At 41.0% G+C, this 19787-nt stretch overlaps 1 long non-coding RNA gene across 1 annotated transcript in view; it reads left to right on the top strand.

The window, feature by feature from the left end:
- LOC112540180 (uncharacterized) overlaps positions 1–18959 on the top strand; it is a 44151-nt gene extending 25192 nt beyond the window's left edge. The window contains exon 4 of the long non-coding RNA XR_015795043.1: positions 15524–18959. This is a non-coding gene — a long non-coding RNA (uncharacterized LOC112540180). The remainder of the gene's footprint in view (positions 1–15523) is intronic.
- The last annotated feature ends 828 nt before the right edge of the window (positions 18960–19787 follow it).

Below are 19787 nucleotides of genomic sequence, written 5' to 3'. Positions count from 1 at the left end.
TCACTCACACACCCACAGCCTGTTGAGGCACGTGGATCTTGTCAGGCCCCCCTTGCTTTCTACCTAGGTTTTCCAGATAGGTGTGGCTGGAGCAGACAGACACACAGCCCTGGTCAACAGCGGGGAAATAATTAGGGATACACACGAATCACTTCCAACTGAACACTGAGGCACAAGAGATTCTTTGTAATACACGGAGACCCAGTGAATTTAAAGTAACAGCAAAACTTTACTGGTTGCAAGGTACATTTGCTCTTCCTCATACACACACATGCTTACCCATGTCCTTCCCAACTAGGCTGCCAGGCACTAGCTAGAGGGACGGAAGCCGCCAAGTCTGGATGACTCAGATGACCAAGGCGACTCAGAGTGGGCGGGCTTTGGGGCCCCTTTTATCCCCAAAAGTCCTTGCTGGGTTGATTTACAAGTTGATGGGATTGGGGTGAGGGCTTCCATGTGCTCAGGCCCAACTTCCTCTTTCTGGTTCAGGTCCTTTGTTTTTTCCTTAAAGACTTGCTTCCTTCTTATCTACCTCCCTGAAGGGATCTCACAGATAAGATTCCTGACTTTTGTCCTCTCTGCTTCATCTTTAGGCTATGGCAGCTTCAGCCTAGTCTCACAAGTCCTCTCTTAGGCACAGTAGCCAACTGGGTGACTCTGGGCCACCTGGTCACTCTCTGTCAGCCCAATCCACCTCACAGAGTTACTGTGATAGGGAAGATAGGAGGCAGGAGCATTATGTATGCTGCCTTGAGTTGTACAAAATAAAGGTGGGAATATAAATGTAATACTAAATAACAATTTTAGAAACACAAGACAGAATCAACAATATAGGGGAATAACCCGGGAGCACATAAAAAGAATCTCACTGCCCTTGGCCTTACCAATAATTTCAAACAAACAAAAACCCTAATCCAAAACATTCCCACCCATTTTCCCAGTTAAAACAATTATCCTATGACTCAGTCTTCCCCACAGACCTTGGAAGGATGTACACTGACTCCGAGGGAAAGTATCAAAAAGGATCTAATTTTTAAAGGATGTCTTGGAGATGTGGTATTTCATATTTTCCACTGTATTAGCAGTGCTTTTCAGTCAGAGGTGTGAAATTAGTGGGAGGATGTCAAGTTGTAGAGGCAGGAATATTCCCCCAGGTGGTGGTTCTCTGGATGCACAAAAAGAGAGAGGCTAAAGCAAATAGGTGTATGATCCCTGTCCTATAGGCAGAATCTTAGAAGACAAGTGTCACAATAGTGCCACCAAATGATGCTAACAACATGGGTCTGCCATTTCCCCGTGGGTGACTTCAGGACAAATCATTTCTCTACAGCCAGATTCACAGTCCTCCTTCCTCTTGTAATGCTTTTGCAGGCTTCCCACTGACTTTCAGATAATGTCAGAAGAAAACTACTGACACACCGTTTTTATAGACTTTATACACCTGGAATGCACACGGGTATGAAAGCAATAAAATTAGACTCCAGAATTCAGGAGGTTCTTCTTAGGGCAGCACTCAAATGTCTTCAGGCTTAGTTCGGTTCAGAAACAGCCACGCTGGAATTTCTAGCTGGAGCCCCAGAGGAAGGCAGCCTGATCCCCCTCCGAACAATCCTGCCAGCCTAGCATATAATTCTTAATGCCATGTTGTGTTTTCCCTGCTTGTTCTCCCAGCTCACAAAGCAGCCTTTGTTTAGGCTGCTGCGGCACTTCTTTTGCTGGCTGACTGAAAACACTGCAGTCACTTTTCTTCCAGATTTTGCTGTCTGTTGAGCCTGGAGGAGCATCTGTGCAGCAAAGGCAGCACAAGGACCTCTTCAGGAACAAATGAGCTAGCAGCTGTTGAAGGATGTGAGAGTGCTGGCTTCCAGCAGAATGCCAGTGGGAAGTTATGCACCGAGAAAGAGGTCTCTTATCTTAGGCATGGCTGTGGCTGGACACAGAGGAAAAGGGTTTACAGTTAGAACTTTTGTCCAGGGAGTCCAGCGCTGGCGCTTTTGATTGGCAGCATCAGCTTTCTAGAATAGTAGGTGGGAGGTTGTTCTGATTAACTGCTACCCAATCCACTTAACTGAAGATGCCAAGGACTGAACATGATCTCTTCTGGATGCAAAGCAGCAGTTCTGACTCTAAGCTTTAGCTGTTTCCTTAACCAGTTTTTAATTCAAACGGTGCCTGTGACAGAAGCAAACAGATTTGGGTTTTCGTACGATTCTAGGCACCAACTGACAATATCCTCTGCTGCATCACTGGGGACTCTGGGCCATACCTCAGTCTCTAGAGGATACCCTTACTCTTTCTCTCTTAAGTCGGAAAAGTAAACATCAGAACTTATTCAACTCTAAGTTAGGCTTTTTAAAACAAACAAACGAGCAAAACACACTTTTCTCCCAGCTCAGAAAATATCCTCAAAACGTCAGGCAAGAGAAACAATTCTACATGCTTCCAGATGAAACGTTCATATTGCAATCCATCTGAGTGTTTCATCACTTGCACCTAATCATGGAATAAAAATGTCTTGGAGGCATTTTTTTCCTGCCACGCTCTGTGATGTAATCCCCAGCTATGACTAATATTGGCTTAAGTAATCTTGAGCTGTTCTAATGTTGAAGTCATGTTTTGGATGCCAACAGCATCCAAGGAAAGCTACAAGGTTTGTAAAATCTGTTATACTTCAACACCTACTTTGCTGGAGATGAAGTCAAGCTGACCTGTAGCAGGTGGGGATCAGAGTAGGGTTTATTGGCTGGTTCAAGCTGGAGGAGGGACACACCCTCCTGCCTCATCCCTTTTTCAGCTTTCTGCGTCAACCTTTTGCTCTTGTCTCTGTCGGAAGTTTTTTCTTTTTATTTCATTATTTTTTCCACGTGTCAAGCAGGTAAGAATGCTTTCACACAGCCCATTTTTCTTTGCTTTTCTTTAGCTTAGCAGCAGAAAAATTGCATCTCTGCAGCTGGGGTAATTTGCCTTGGTGTGATTGCCACAGGCACCAACCAGGGGGTCAGAGGCCAGCTCTGGCCTACGATTGCCCACTCCATCTCTCAGTGAACATTTTCAATAGCAGCAGGAGTGTTGCAAATGAAAACACAACAGCAGTTGTGCTGAGTCAGACCAGAACTTTCTGGCCCAGCATCCTCTCTCTAGCAGCCTTGGAATAGTTACAAGCCCTGTAAGCTGGAGATGGACACGCTCTGTTCTTTTTGAACCCGACGGCCAGAGATTTTCTGCTGCTACAGCAGCCTCTCAGCTGGGTGATTCTGTTTTTAGGTGTCATGGCTAGTAGCACTTCAGAATGGTCAAGATCATGGTCAATTGTGCAAATATATCCATAGCGCCTGGTTTTTTAGCTATCAGTATTTTCTTTGGGAAATATAACTGTCAGGCCTGTATGTAACCTGCCTGCTTTCCAACAGCTGTCTGACAGACAGAACTTAAAACACGCAAACTTTTTCCCATTGTGGAAGCAGTGATGGGAACAGCTTTCCTTCTTTAATGCCTGTTTGTCTGTCTGACAGGTGCCAAAGGAAAAAAGCTGGCAACTTTTGCACCCTTTGCAAGATGCTGCTACTGCTCTTACCTGCTCCTTTTATTTCCATCCATAGTGGCCACACTAGTGCCTATCCTATCATTATTTTGTATCATTATTTTGTTTGCTTAAGCCAGCTTCAAACATTCTGCCCAGCGAGCCCAGCCCTCTCTGCCCCCTTGGCACCAGAGCTATGATAGGCAGGTCTGGAGGATCAGTGAGTGTGCTGCTTACAATGCACTTGCATTGGGCTTATCCTTAGCTGACCCCACCATTGTTATCTCCCTCTTTATGTACTTGCTATGGAAACGGGTGGCAACTTTTGAAGAGCCTTGAGAGGTGTCCTTGCATTCCCCCCACAGGGTGGGATGCTGGCAGAAAATCTTTATTGGTATTCCCGGGTGCCTAGTCTATAACCAGTTGCCCATATTAAGCAGTTTCTGGTTTTATGCCTGCCCCCTGTACTGGGTTGACTCGTACTGCATCTGTTGAATCAAAATAGTATTCCCACAATACCATGCCCTAGAAAGAAAATAACTGATTGCTGCCTTTCCAATATTTCTTTCTGTAACTTAGGATTTTTTGGCTTGGATCCTACAGTCAAGGAAACAAAGTTGTTTTCAGGCACCAGCCACTGATTTTCCTGCTACTTGAATCAGACTGCATGTCAAATTTCAATAGTATAAATTTCACAGTTTCTGTTTCTTAGTGGTCATCAGACTCCTTCCTTTTTTCTTTTTTGTTCTATTTTTTTATTGGCAAAGCATGATGTGTAAACATGCTTTAGCTTTATGTATGAAGGTTAATGCATTTTCATATATTACGGTTTTAAAAATCCTGGCTTAACATGATGCATGAACACAGTAACAGATTCTAGTCTTGTATCAAATAACTCACTGGTATGTGATGTATGCTAGGCAGAGGATGGAGCCAAGCAGGCTGGCCAGGTTGTCTGCCCACCCGAACTTCAGATTCAGTTGAAAGGGAATGTGTGTGCGTTCACTTGAGCATGAATGCACATTTTTGCCTCTTCTGGGAACCTAATAAAACAGAGTCTAGGATGATGTGGAAAGTATATTCACATTCAAGTGAACTCAGTTATCACCCTCTAGTGCCTTGGTGGCACATTTTGACTCTTTTTTAAAATTTATTTTTTGATTTTTTCAGAATCAAAGAGTAATCTCATTAACCCAGGGATATCTCTAAAGGATCTATTGGTTTTGTTGCTATTGCCAAACCCCTTCCTGATTTGGAAATTCTTTTATACAGAAATTCTCTTCTATATCCTCTGTGCATATAGAGTAATGTGACTTGTTGGAATGTAGGAAAGGTATAGGACAGCACAATTCTTGATGGGGATGGGAAGAAAATAGGAAGCAGGAGAAGGAAGAGGGGGAAAAAAGCATGTGTGATTTTGAAATGTTACTTTTTAATTAGCACAAATCTTGGCAAAGCACGACAAACACAAAACCAACTTCAGCAAAGTCTAAAAGGAAGAAAGAGGGAGAAGGGACATTTGCATGGGGTCATCTCTACCCTTATGCCCATGATGGTGGATCAGTATTTTAAGATATATATGGACAAAACAGTGCTACATCCATGGCAGCATGAAACTTCACATGCAGTTCCAAATGGAGCCAACAATGGAAAACAACAAAAACCAGTAGAAAAAGTCTGAAGCATAGAAACAACTTATACTTGCTGTACAGTCTTGGCCCAATTGCTCTAGAGGCCAATTAATATCAGTGGAAGATTTCATTTCATCATTTTATTCTAGCTAAATGAATTCTTAGGATCAGGCATTTTTCCACTGGCAATGCTATAAATGGCCATTAGCACATTCTTTCCCTGTAGCAATTCCTCTTGTGACATTAGCTAAGTTCTAAATGCAGAGATTTTTCATACAGGCCTGTGGGAGATGACTTTAAAACAAAGCAGAACACTGCAAACCTACATATTTCTATAGAGAAGGAAGCTCAGTATGTACCATAAGCTTATTTCCAGGCAAATATAACATGCCATGCACCCAACCAATTATTGCTCGATAATTCACCCTCCCCTCCTGAGACCAGTATGGTGGTGCAAGTACTGCGAAAATGTCCTAACAGTAAGGCAGCTAGCTGGTCTCCAACAAATGAAGTGCACACATTTATTACACTATGAAAATATGGCATTCAAGAAAGGCTTTAGGGGTAGGCAATCTTATTGGACTGGGGGATACATCTGGACTTTGAGAGTATGTCATGAACACTCTCAGAAAATGGTTGCCCCAGTTTGCACATCCATGTGACATGTGGCAGAAGACCCCTATTTTATCCAAAGGCAAACTGGTAAGTTGGCTTCTTTGCCATTTTTTGGGATAGATTTCCAAAGTCCAGGATCTGCAGTCACCCACCATTTGTATTATTCCAGGATTCCCATGGGCCAAATGTGAAGCCCAGAGGCATTCTTGGAAATACAGTAAATGTGATGTTGGAGAAGGCCACTTTGCACCGCAGCATGACATTTATTCATTTATCATTTTTACAATTAGCTATTTAAAAATTCAGGTGGTGCAGAATGCTTGGCAGGCACTAACTTTCATCGGCACCATGTTACCGACTCCTGGACTAAAATTAGTATGCCTTCTACAGCCCAGATTCAAGCTTCCAGAGCAAAGACAGGTCTTTTTTTAATTTTTTAATTTTTATTACAATATGATCAAGGTTTCAGAGGGGAGGGGACTGTATTTGGGTGGTGAAATGTACACAGGAGAAGGTCAAGGAGTAGTAGTAGGATTCAAAAGCCCTTGTCCATGCTTCTGTATCTCAGTAATCCTTCTTACATTCTTGTGGTGCTAATTCAGTTAGAAAATGGTTAATCTTATTAGTCCCAAAAAAGCTGCAATTTGCCAGTGTGTTCCTAAAATGATCCGATAGATTGACTGGGTGCTTGGAAGAGACCTATCAGAAGACTAAGGAGAGGCCCCATGTAAGCACCTCAGGCATGTGTACAAGAAGAGTCTGGGCTGTGATCCCAGAACATTTAATGCTATAGCACCATGACATCTCTGAACTTAAGGCTGTGAAAGTTGTGCAAGCGCGTGTAGGGAAAAGTGTAAAATGTACACTAATCCAGAGAAGCCATAGTTGAAGTTAGGAAGCATTCACATGCATGCTGTCTTCCCCAGTTTGGGATTTTCTGGATGTGTTTGCCTGTGCAGGCTGGGGACACTGACCATGGCCATCTGATGGTGCTGAAGGCACCAATTCAAGGAAAGCTGCTTTCAAAAGAAGTCTCAAGCAGTGAGCTGACTGTTGAGGATCAGAACTGTCATCCTCTTCCCCCCATTTTTAAGTGAGGGGGCATGTGTTGGGGCAGGCAAAGAAGGCTGTTAGAAAGGCAAATCCAGTCACATGAAAACCGCTTGGCCTTTCCATCCTACGTGGTCTGCCATCTCAAAGCACAGTCCATTGTGCCTGTAGGCCAGCAAAACCCTCCCCAGAAATTCCACAGGCTTTTCCCCAACCATCAATATGGCTTCTGTTGTGGCTTGCTCTGTTGCTTGTCTTCCAAGGCAAGACAAAAAAGGGCCCTTTGTGTGAGGCCTGAAAGGAATAGCCCAGTCCCACAGCTGCCTTGCAATCCTAATGTCAACTATTTGTTGCCTTGGCATTTCACATAAATAAGCCCTTCCCCCTCCCCCACTTCTCCCACCCTGAAATATCTGGAAGCATCTCCTTCGACTTACTCCCCTGAGGGCTTTCTTTAGCATAGGAGAGTTAGTACCAGGTGGAGAAGAGACTGCTCACAAGCTACAAAGCTATATTCCCCACCCAGGAAAACAGGCACACTAAAATTAAGGCTAGGGTCACCCAGCTCATTCCTGAGCTTCTTGGGAGTCTGCATAAATGGACACTTTCTGCAGCATAAGTGTTGGATTGGCAAACTGCTGCATATCTGTTCTCCTTCTCCTTCTTCTCCTTCCATGTGTAGTAGACATTGCCAGCAGTGGGGAACAAGCCACTTTATTGAGGGTTCAGGAATTTGCTTAGAGGCTGGGGACAGGCAGGGAGTCAGCCTCCCTAATCCCAAAGCAGATGTGCATTTGTAGATACAGGCACATAGAGATGCCTGAGAGTTGCAGAGCAGCTGAAGGTTTTGGCTGCTTGTAACGTGCCTCCTCTGGATTGCAGGTGGCCGTATGTGAACACTGGGGAGGTCGCCAGCTACTAATGCAGAATATTCTCTGCATCTGGCAGGATCATGGTCAGCTATATTTCCTTTTCTGTACCTAGGGAACAGCTTCAAGTCCCAGCACTATAGCAACAGTTGGCTCATCGCTGCAAAATCAATAATATGATTATGGTATAGACATGGCTTGTGCAAAGCTGCTTCTCATTGTGGAGCTCTGGGATTTTCCTCAGGAAAGTAAACAGGCACTGCCACTTCCTTCAGCTTTGTGTCACCTCCAACCCTTGATTGGCAGCTCCAGTTGTCAGGACTGCTTTCTGCACATATGTTGCACATCAGCAGAAGCCTCTTCTGATGCCTCCAGTAGTTTAAAATCGGCCGGGTGGTGGTAACAGAATTGGCCAGTGAATGCAGCTTCAGAGGGAGGCTTCGCTCAAAGTACAGTATCATCAAAGCAAAATATCCCTCTGAAGCTTTGCTGCCCTTTGAAAAACACTCAGAATGAAGTGGGGAGCTGCACGTTGAAAACTCCAGAAAACAACTATTGTTTATTGTGTTCTATTGTAGGAGAAAGGGAAGTCTTCTTTATTATTATTATTATTTTTTTAAAGAATTTAGAGACAGCGGAGCACAGATATGCAAGTGTGTGATGTGACATTTCTTTTAAGCAATGTGCAAGTATTCATTGCGTTCAGCAACTAACCTCCCTATTGATCTACAGTAATGCTTAATTGGACAGAGATTTCTGCGGTCATTCTAGAGTGAATTGATCAAGGCTTATAAAATATATTCCAGGCCACTTGATCTTATGCAACAAAGTTGGAACAAGGAATACTTCCATCCATTGCACAGACTTAGTCCCATTCATTCAACTGCCATGCACACTCATCCTTTCTCCCAAGGGCATATGCTCAGCTTCTCCTTCCCATCTATACATATGTGCAATCTTTTTTCCATTCAGTGTATACTTGACCTCTTACACCCACTCACCCATCCACTCACTATGTATATTTATCTTCTCTCTCCTAACCATATGCATGTGGTCACCCTCACTCCAGGGTGTGGCTTCTCTCCTTCTCCTTCTTATCTCTTCCTTCTTAGCCCATCTGAAAAAAAAAATTATTTTGCAGAAAGTTGCAATTAAAAAAAAAACCATGGATGCAGATTGTGTACAGACTTTTAAAATCAAATTTGTTAAAAAACGTAATGGAGCAGAATACTGCCACACGAAAGTGCCTACTCCTGAGCTATGCACTTGGTCTTTCATGAGAATTATAAAACAGTTCATGCACCTGATTCCTTTCCCACCTACCCACATTGCTTCCATTTATCAGGATTCCACTTCAGCATTTTGAAACTCATCAGCCCATTAATGTGTCCCAATAATACTTCAACACCTGAACAGCTGCACTTAATTTAGAGAACATTTTGCCTAAACTGTTTTGATAGAACTATATGAACCCAGTACATGGAAAAACTTGCAAGATAATTTGTTTTGTGGTTCATATACTACTTCAAGAGGTACAAAGTTAAATTGATTTGTGATCAACTGCAAACCAACTTAATTCTCCCCTTATCCAACACAACTGGAAAAAAGGCTGAAAAATGAATAAGTTGGTATTTTAATTAGACCAAAGAAGAACAGGGATGAAGTTAGTGCTTCTGCATCAAAAGTTTTAAAAATTGTGAAATAGAGAGCATCCTGTAAAAAGGTGTCATTCCATTGCTGTGAAATTGTAACAGAAAAACATCTGAAGTTTAAGAACACTTCTTAGGTCCTTGAATGACAAAAAATGAGTATAACGTTCCTGTGTTGCTTTTAGTCAGAAAATGAACTCTTTGGTATTATGATTATGATTTTGATGATTCAGAAAGTTTTCTCTTTCTGTATCATAAGATAAGACGGTGCTGAAAACATCTACTGGACTAGCATATTCTTTTTCAGCTGAATTACAGTATGTCTAAAGACTGAAACGCATATGCTTATATTGGGGGGAGGGGAAGTATTAGCCCCCCTCAAAGACAAGTGTTTTGCATTAGCCAAAGTCTCTCTTCCAGACCTAAGGGAAAGCCTTTGCCACCCCCACCCCCTTGTCTCTGAAGACAGGAGCACCTTCCGATCGGGGGGCCCAGTGTGAGTGAATATGGAAACCACATGCCAAAATAAACAGGAGACAAGCTTGGGGCCCTTCAGTCTTTGAGTATGTGTTGAACTATGGGAATAAGGAGCTAGCAGTACCCTGTTTTTAAACCAGAAAAATAGCAAGTTATTGTAGCTCTTCCAGCATGTCTTTTATGTCTATCCACTTGCAAAAGGTTTTCCCCCAAAGTTTACTTATATTTTTCCTTCTTTGCTTTTACTGCTACTTCTACACGCTGTCAGGACCTTTTGAATTGTAGCCAACCAATTTAATTTTATTTATCTTTTCCCCAGCCCCTTCCACCATCACCCTATGCCCTGAACACAAACTGTCTTTAAACAGAGCAAATGTTAAAATGGCCTCCCTGCTAGTTTGTTGGAATTAAAAGCAGTTACTTGCAGTAATGTGTAGATTACTATAGTATGCATATGTTATTCTCTCCCCCCTTTCCCCTTTCCTAAATAACACATCAGTTCTCTTTTGGGTTGTTTCTCCACGCTCATGTTGGCCCGACAGTGGGAAGCTGTTTGAAAAGGCTTTTCAGTCAAAGGGGAATCTCTTCCAAGAATCATATCTGCCAAGTTTTGCTTCAAAGGATTTGTTCCCATCAAATGGCTTCCTGCCATGTGCTGTAAACTCAATCAGTCTAATGGACACAACTCAGAAATAAACTGTTTCTTGATTGTAGTAACTACTAGACAACCCTGTGACCCATTGGATCATCCTTTGAGAGAAAGGTAATGCAGTCTGATGTGACCAAAATTAACATTAAATGTTAGGCTGACCATATTTTTTTTACCCCAATGCCAGATGGTCCCGTGATCATCTAAGAATATATATTTCATAAATAGAAAAATAATTGTAATGGCAAACAAACTTCAATAATAAGTCAATATTTACTTACCTAAACAGATAAACAGAATGACCATAGGAGGGCAAAAAAGCAATGGGAGCAGGAGTGACTTCCGACTTCCTGCCAGCTTCCCCATTGACTTTGTCTCGGAAAGCCGATCATGTGACCACCAGGATGCTGAAACAGCCACAACTTGGTGAATAAAAGTGATCTGAACATTGTGGAAATTTCAATTCCACAGAAGCAATGGGTCCTGGATTTTTAATGCATTCTTTAAGTTAGTGGATTTTAGGTACCTTGGTTCAAAAATTGTTGTGGTATAATGCATCATTTGGGCTAACTTGAGGGTACAAACAGACTAACAGATAAACACAAGAGTTTTAGTAGTGTATAGATAGAAAGGAACAAGAAAGCTAGCCAAGTGGTAGAGTTTTATAGTGCAGTGTTAATGATGTCATGGTAGGATAGAGCTTTGTTCCATAAAATTATTCTTTCTTAGGGTGCTTCCACAGAAGGCTTCTGAGCCAGTCTGAAAGCAGCTCTTGATCTCCATGTTCCCGTGACATCAATAGCATTGAGAGTTGAGATTATTTACTTTTGGCTCAGCTGCAACATATTTGATACTGCTGCAAAGCTCGGGGAATGCTGGTTTTAATTTTTTTAAATGGGTGGCTGCATTTCCCCATTGGATGGAACTCTGATTTCATCTCTTCCTCCTGGCTTAATTGCCTTCAAACAATTTTTGGAAATTTGGGACAAAACATCATGCCAGTGTGAAAGTGTCCTTTATTTTCACTGGAGTGTGGTGATACCCTTGAAAAAGGTATGCCACAGCCATTATGAAAACATCTGCTTACCCCAGAAAGCCAGGAGGGCATGAGGAAGAAACACACTTAACACGCCTGGGTATAAGAGGCAGGCAGGGAGGGAGAGGGAAACTCTGTCAGGCTTCTAAGATTACGTTATTATACTCTATAACAATAAAGTAGAGTACCAGTAGATCTTGTGCTGTCTCAAAGGCCTGACAGTGGACAAACATGGCAACTACAGGTAGTCCTCACTTAACAACCATTCATTTAATGACGGCTTGAAGTTATGACAGCCTCGGAAAGGGTGCTTCTGGCCATAGTAAAACATCATGCCACCCCACCTCCATGGTCACATATATAAATAACATCAAAGAAAAGGCTCTAAAGCTTTTCCATGCAGCAGCCTTAAGCTCCTGGACTCCCATGTATAAGCAAAGTGGAAATGAAATCAGCTGAAGAAATGCTTTCCCAGATTTCAATCCTTTCCTCTGCTTTGAGCGCAGTGACAGCCTGATATCACACCTGAACTATGGTGAATTCTCCTTTGTCTTCACCCCACCTGGACTGGAAAGAAACAAAACAAAACACCACATTTATACAATTTGTCCTGTCGCTTCCACTAGAAGACAAAAGTGGTAGAATTGCTGTCAATTTTACCTGATTTTTTTAAGAAGCAGGTCCATCCTTTCATCATCCCATCACTCAAGTCTTTCTTTTCCTTTAAAAAGCCCCCCCCTTCCCCCCCCATTATTCCCTTGATGAATATGTGTGTATGTGTTTATAAACAAAATGGCCATGAAGGGTAGTAACTAGTGACTGAAAGGAGAGGGTGTTCCTGTCACAGTGCACAGTTGCCAGCTGGAGTGGCAGGGTATTCCTATACTGCTTCAGCCAGTTCCAGTTAGAAAACATTACTTGTGATGTGTGGTAGAAAAAAATAGGTGGAGGTTGCCTTCTTGGGGGGCCGAGGCAGGTAGAAGATGACATCTTGCATTCCTGGCCTTGAGAAATGGTCAGTGCCCTATGCTTATGCTGTGCCAAGCTGGTCATGCAGATAAGCCCCTAATCACGGATTAAGCACGTACAGGTAGTCCCCAGTTTAAGAACAAGTTCCGTTCCCAAGGTCTGTCCTTAAGTTGAATTTGTATGTAAGCCGGAACAGTCTTATTGTATAGTACTGTATAAGTAGTATGGTGTAATTAACTCAAACCATTGTGTATTTAACTCAAATCAGTGTGTATTTAACTTGAATTTTGCTACAACAGGCTCCGTTCTTAGCTATGGGTCATCTGTAAACCAGACTTTCTCAACCTGGGGACTCACTGTACTAAGCATGTATCACAAAGCTCGTGCAAATTTGTGATTAACTCCTGTAAATCGTGTACCGGTCTTCAGACTGGCTTATTACATTCTGAGAAAAGGAAAAGCAAGTTTTTAGAATCTATCTGTTCTTCCCTCAGTGCAGAAATGGCAGAAACAGAACATAAAACATTTTCTTGAGAGTGAGGAAGTGGCTACTTCAGGTAGCAGGCTTGAAAGATTTCTTTGATCACTTTTCAGGGAAGCTCTGTGAGTGAAGTGGAAGGCTGGAGAATCTTGAACTTTCACCACCAACAGAGGACCTGTATTGGAAAATCTGTTGCAGATTTTTGGAGCAATCTGATTAGCTGGCTTCAAGTTAAGACAAGACTTGTTTTTCCTCATTAATAGATCTATAAGGTGTTGTACATCCAGCACGTGGATTTACGAAAGGCTGAAAAGTGAGTGCATCTACAAGCCAGCTACTTCTTGAGTAATCCTTAAGGTGGTGAAGGGCACAGCTTGTTGTTGTCTGTTTAAACACTGCAAATGTTACTTTGCAGGATGATTTTGGTTTAAAATTGGCTTCACTCTGAAATGGCTTTGTTTGGTTTTAGTGAAATCATCAGGTAGCCAAATTAAATTATTATACTGTTTTGATATCATCCTATTTATGATCTGATAGTGGATTTCTTCATCACTGTGTATCTAAACATATGAAAAAAATGGCTCCGAACCTTTCTGTAAAATGGAATATTATTTTTTTTAATTCTTAATTTTATTATGCTGTAAAATTCGATGAAAATTATAATTAACTAGAATCTTCTAATTGGCTTAATGGAGCAGGCTCAGAAGACAATATGCCAATTTATATTAAAATACAAATATTGTCATTGAAGATAGGCACTGACATGAAAAACTCTTAATATTTGTGTTCTTTTTATTTGCCATCTAACACTGTTAATATCATTTTATTACCCATTTTCCTGATTTGACTCCACAGCTGTCTGACCCAGTCATCTGTTAAGGCTCGGGTGTTTTACTGCCATAGAGGAGAAATCTGCTGTCTACATTTGGGCCAGCACTACTATGTGGAGTATGGCAGAAAATCTCATCTGCTCATTTTTGCAATGTAACTAAAGCTTCTAGATGTTGATCCACTTATGTGAATTAGAGTCAGGTTTGTTTCTTCCTACAGTTGGCAAGAGGAAAACTCCAAATAAATTATGAGAGGACAAAGCATGGGCTGAAGAGGAGGAGTGGGAGAGAGAAAGCAATGAACACATAAAAAACAAAGTAAATTACCATCTAGTGTTCTGGCAAAGAGGGCACATCTGTATTTTATATAAGAAGAAAAAAAAATCCAGAATGTTTGTACCCCCAGGGAAAAAAATCTCTTATTCTAGCTCACAGGAGTGGACCCAAGGAGTCATTCTTCTTTAAGTCACCAAAGTCCTACCACCATCCTTTTCAAAACAGCTTCTCCCACCACAGTCCTTTTCATAGGTCTACCTTCTAGTGACTAGCCCAGGTTTTATTGCCAGGTGATCCTGATTTATACCTTATGAGAGAGAAGAAGATAGCCATGCCATTGGCTGCTCAGCAACCCTCCCGGTGGAGAGCATATTTTGTTAGCTCAATGCAAAACACTTAAGATACTGGCAATCAGAACAACATATTGTTGTGCTGTCAGTTTTATTAATATGGGACAGGTTTTCAAACTGGTACTGTTTGGTGGGGTGTTACGTTGTACTGACTACACTAACCTCCTGGCAGAGTCCGGTTCTCAGTAATATCTGCCAACCAGACTCAAGCACAGGTCATAGGAGTAAAAGACCTCTTTACTAATTGAAAAGGTTTGGTCTTCCCTTCCTGCTTGCCTCTACATTTCAACACAGCCATCTGATCTGTGAACTGAGTGCATTTTATAGCGCAGTTCTAAATATGTCTAGACAGATATTCAGTGGAACTTCCTCTTAAGCATACATGTCTACAGCTGAAGCCTTTAGTCCTGATTTTTTTCATGATAGTGTGTATTGATAACAATTCATTGGCTATATGCTTTATTATTTATGACAGAGCCAGATGAGATGTCCTTCAGATATTTATTTGTTGAATTATATATATACATACATATAATAATATATAGGCAGTTTTCACTAATAATAATCAAGTCAGCTGTCAACAACATATGAAGAATGTTTTGGGCAAGAAGTGACTAGTTTTTGTCCAGCTCTGCAAAGGTATTCCTTTGTAGGGTTACACAATTTCCATAAGTCTTTTTGCTGGTTCTTTAAATGTTATCTCTGAGAATTCCGTCTACCACAAATTTTCTCCTTTCAGGCGTTTATATTTACAGATGGTATTTTCTTTTCATTATGCCAGATTTTTCCACCCTTGTGTCATCCAGATGCTTTTGGACTGTGTCTGCACTTGAAGTCCGCCTGACTTTGCAAAAGCTGCCTTGGTATTTTGGTGGATGCCCCAACATATCTAGAGGGCACCCAGTTTGTGAACAGATAAGCCTCTCTCATGGCAGCCTCATTAGGAGAAGGCCCACCATGTTTAAAATTCATAATATGCCTCTGACTCAAAAAGGTTGCTTAGCCTTGCAGCAGGAAACCCTGCTTCTTCTGATTTGTAGGAAGCAGGTTGTTCTCCGGAGCTGGAGCAATTCAGGTTAGAAGTCTCTCTCCTAAGATGTTCTCTCTCTTTTGGGTTCCAGATCGGTCTTATACATTGGGCAATATTGGCATCCCATCCCATCTCATCCATGTGCACCACTGGCCAGCCTATACCACTCACATATCACCCATGGTTAAGAAGTTTATTGAGCAAGACAAATCAAGAATTGCCACATTCCTGGAAACAACTCATCTGAGCAGTCTAGCACAGCACCACAAGGAGACCAGCCAAGACCTACAAAAGAAGCCTAGCCCTGGTTCTGAGGAAGCAGAGGCAGCTGAACCAAGCCCAGCAGGGTCACAATTTAGTGCCACTGTTAGCTTTTGCTGGGCTCAAAAGGACTCCCTAGGCAATTATGGTGGCCTAGGGGTGCCAGGGAGCTTTTTGCCTTTGGGACCCGCCGCTACAGGTAACTTGGTCATTTTTGCCAAGAAAAAAAACCCTTTACGTGTGCTGCCAATGAAGCTGCCAGATGTTTCCCAGAGGAGAAAGAACAAAGGGTCATGCTACACTAAATTTCTTAACTAATATTTATCTTGGGAGTGTTTTCCTTAGAAACTGGATAAAGAATTAATGCATGTAACATTAAGAAAAGGAAAGTTTGACATGTAAAAGAGTGTATTAACTGAAAATTCAACATTGCCAATAAGACTGTGAGTCAACAACTGTGAGCCTAATCATCTCAGGCCCTGGTACATCTACCTAACCTGTGGGTATGCTTTACTTATATCTACTTAATATAATATCACAGCCCTATGGACTCTGAAAGCCATTCTACATATTCAGATTATATTAATTTATTCCTGTCAGTGACCAGATCAATTCTTCATTTTTCCCCTCTCTCCTCTCTGCTTTTGTGAGCACAGCTTGCTATTCTGGGCAAATATGCACATGATAGAGGGGACAAGAGATGCATGATCTTGCAGCCATGCTGCACAATAAGTTTATTACTTTTCTAGATATGTGAATAGGCATTAAACAGCATCACAACAGTTGTGCATTTACTAAAAAGAACAATGATCCTGTTGAACAGATCTTCTGGCACACTCCAGTATATAAATCTTCTATAAAAGCTCCTACTGAACTCCTCTTCCATAAGGAGCACAGAACTGAAATTCCATAGGGAGTGAGCCTGATTTAGCCAATGCTGGATGGATAAGATGTGAGAGCTGACAAAACTGGGCATAAGGTTAAATATTTCATCTTGGGTTCCACAGCCAGATGAAACTTTCAGTTTGGTGTTAGGGAAATGGGAGTTTTCATAAAATAGATTCTTCCTAGTTTATTGGACGGCAACTCCATCATACCACTGCCATTATTTATTTATTATTTATTTTTTAGATGTCTATCTCACCTTTTGGGACAGGTGCGAAAGGGAGTGAAAAAAATTGCTCCCTCCTCCTATTTTCCCCCACAAAAGCAACTCTGGGAAGTGGGTTGGGCTGACAGAGAGGGACTGTCCCAAAGCTGCCCACTGATGAATGAGAACATCCTACTCTTAATCCAGCATCTTAACCACTACACCACACTGGTTCTATTAGCTGTGTTGGAGGACACCAGATTGTCTAATCCTAGCTTATCTTATTGCACAGCATAGATACTCCTTTCTTATTTGCTTTGTTAGTTTTTCTTTGCTACCTATACTATATGGTTGAAAAAGTGTGAAAGTGCTGGGGTTCCATTCTGTAGAACTGCTTGTTGGCAACCTGGCATCTTCTGCATGTTTTATATAACTCCCATCATACCCAGGTATGTTCATATTGATTTAGGACTATGATAGTCATAGTGCTAGAGACACCACTCCTAGAGATACCAGTTACAAAAACTGCAAATAAAGTAGTCCTCGATAGCTTATAACTTGGTTAATTAAGGGACCTCATAAAGTACCTGACTTGCTATGAATATCTTTAGGAGAGACATTTTTGAGGACGGTGCCACACACAGAGGCTCACGTTTAGAGTTTTATGAGAGGGTTAAAATGGATTTGACTTATCAACAATGTACAGCTGGGTTTTCAAAAAGCCTTTGATGAAGTTCCTTATCAAGGGAAAAGTAAATTTCACAAATTTAACAAAAGTGGATTGCTAACTGGTTAAAAAACAGAAAACAAGAGTAGAAATAAATAAGCAATTTTTTCAGAGATGGGAAATAAGAAAAGTGCCCCTTAAAGGATTTGTGTTGGGACCAGTACTTTTTAACTTGTTCATAAGTGACCTGTGACTAAATGAGGACCAGTGAGCTAGCCAGGTTTGGGGATAATATTCAGGGTAGTAAACTGTGGTCATTGTGAAAAGATCCAGAAGAATTACTTTAAATTGGGTGAACAGACATCCAAATGGCAAATACAATTCAATTTAAGTAAGTAAAATGATGCACATTGGGACAAAGAAATGTAAGTTCACCTACAAATTAATGGCATCTCAGTATTTCTGAAATTAACTAGAAAAAGATCATAGTGGGTCAGAGTGGATAGTTCCATGAAGATGTCAAGTCGGAGTGCTGCAGCTGTGAAAAAGTCAGATTCCGTGTTGGGAATCATTAGGAAAGGGACAGAAAATAAAAATGCCAACTTTTTAATACCCTTACACAAATCTGTGATACAGCTGCATCTGGAGTACTGTATATAGTTCTGGTCAGCACACTTGAAAAAAGGATCTTATAGAGGTAGAAGTGCAGAAACAACCAAAATGTTCAAAGGGCTTGAACACTTTGCTTCAAAAAAAAAAAAAAAAAAGGGAAAAAGGAAAAAGGAAAAAAAGAAGAAGAAAAGAATGTTTAAGGCACCCTAGCTTGGGAAAAAGGACAACTGAGGTATATAAAATCATGGTTGGTGTGAAAAAAGTGAGCAGAGAAAAGCTTTGCTTCCTCTCTTAAAACACTAAGACCAGGGGCCATCCATTGAAGCTCTTATTTAGGATGGTCAAAAGGAAGCCCTACTGTACTTCACCCAGTGCCCAATAAACCTGTGGGATTCATTACCACAAGACATGATGAGGGCCACTAACTTGAATGGCTTTAAAGAGATAAATTCATGCAGGACAGGTCCATTAAGTGCAACCGGTTACTTCCCAGCTGGAAGCAACATGCCTCCAAATACTAGTTGCAGAAGAATACTGGCAGGGGTGAGGTATGTCTCCGTCTCCAGGTGGAGAGCACCCTGAAGCCATCTGGTTGTCCCCTGTGAGAAACAATATGCTGAAGCAAGATAGGGTTTAACCTGATCCATCAGGGCAACTCTTATGCTCATTTATCAGATACTCAGGAAAGGGCTTGCTCCTGGCCACGTCACACCAAGACTGTGGTGTGCATTTCTTTTGGAAGTATAAGTGGCCCTCACTCACCTAGCTTGGAGGGAAGTTATTCAGGCTCACTTTTCCACTTGGATTTTAAAAGGATTCCTAGTGTTTTTAGGATGATATCATTCTTATATTTAATGTAGTTATAATTCTATTATTATTATTATTATTATTATTATTATTATTGATTGTATACTGCCCCAGTGGCAAGAGAAAGGCAGTGGATGATGATGATGATGATGATGATGATGATGATGATGATGATGATATAGGGTGATATTTCAATTACCTATAGTTATGTTCAGAAGCATAATCTATATCATCCTCATGACTGAGTTCCTTCAAATTGTTTATCTTAATAGAATTTTTGGAGGAAAAATATATTGCATTTTGAAGAATTAAAATGTCAGCCTGTTTTTAAAATTTTTCTTTATATGTTTTGCCAGATATGATTTTCTGGAAATGTCATTATTTAAAATACCTCTCTTCTGGATAATAGATATATTAGGATGAAATTTGCAATGTGTATACGGGCATCCACATTTAAGTATTTTTTTTGTTTGTTTGTTTTACAATACAGTTGTCAAAGTGACTATATGTAATGCTTGCCATTTCCAAAACCCCAATAAACACAACTTTTTTAAAAGCAAAGAAATTGGGAAAAGTGATCCTTTTGATTGTAAAGACTTTTAAAAGGGATTTGTCTGTCTTTTGCTAATCATTTTTAATACTAGAAAGCTAAATTCATACACACACACATCTCTATCTATCTATCTATCTATCTATCTATCTATCTATCTATCTATCTATCTATCTGTTTTCTGATATTTTTCAGATGGGCTACATCACCCCTTTTATAACATTTCTCTTTTATAGTTTAGGAACAGAAAGGGTAGTCTGTTAATCCTAAATGCAAACTAAGTTTGTAATGTTCTGCAGTTTTTGACGTAAGCAAATTGTAGCAAACTCAATCTGGCTAACTTTCCACTAGGCACAGTACAAAGATGC

This window comes from Python bivittatus, unplaced genomic scaffold (assembly GCF_059951505.1).
Source record: "Python bivittatus isolate LINGU-HERP-01145 unplaced genomic scaffold, Pbiv_v1 ctg000080_np1212, whole genome shotgun sequence".
Taxonomy (NCBI): Eukaryota; Metazoa; Chordata; class Lepidosauria; order Squamata; family Pythonidae; genus Python; species Python bivittatus.
This window is presented reverse-complemented; position numbering and strand designations above follow the sequence as displayed.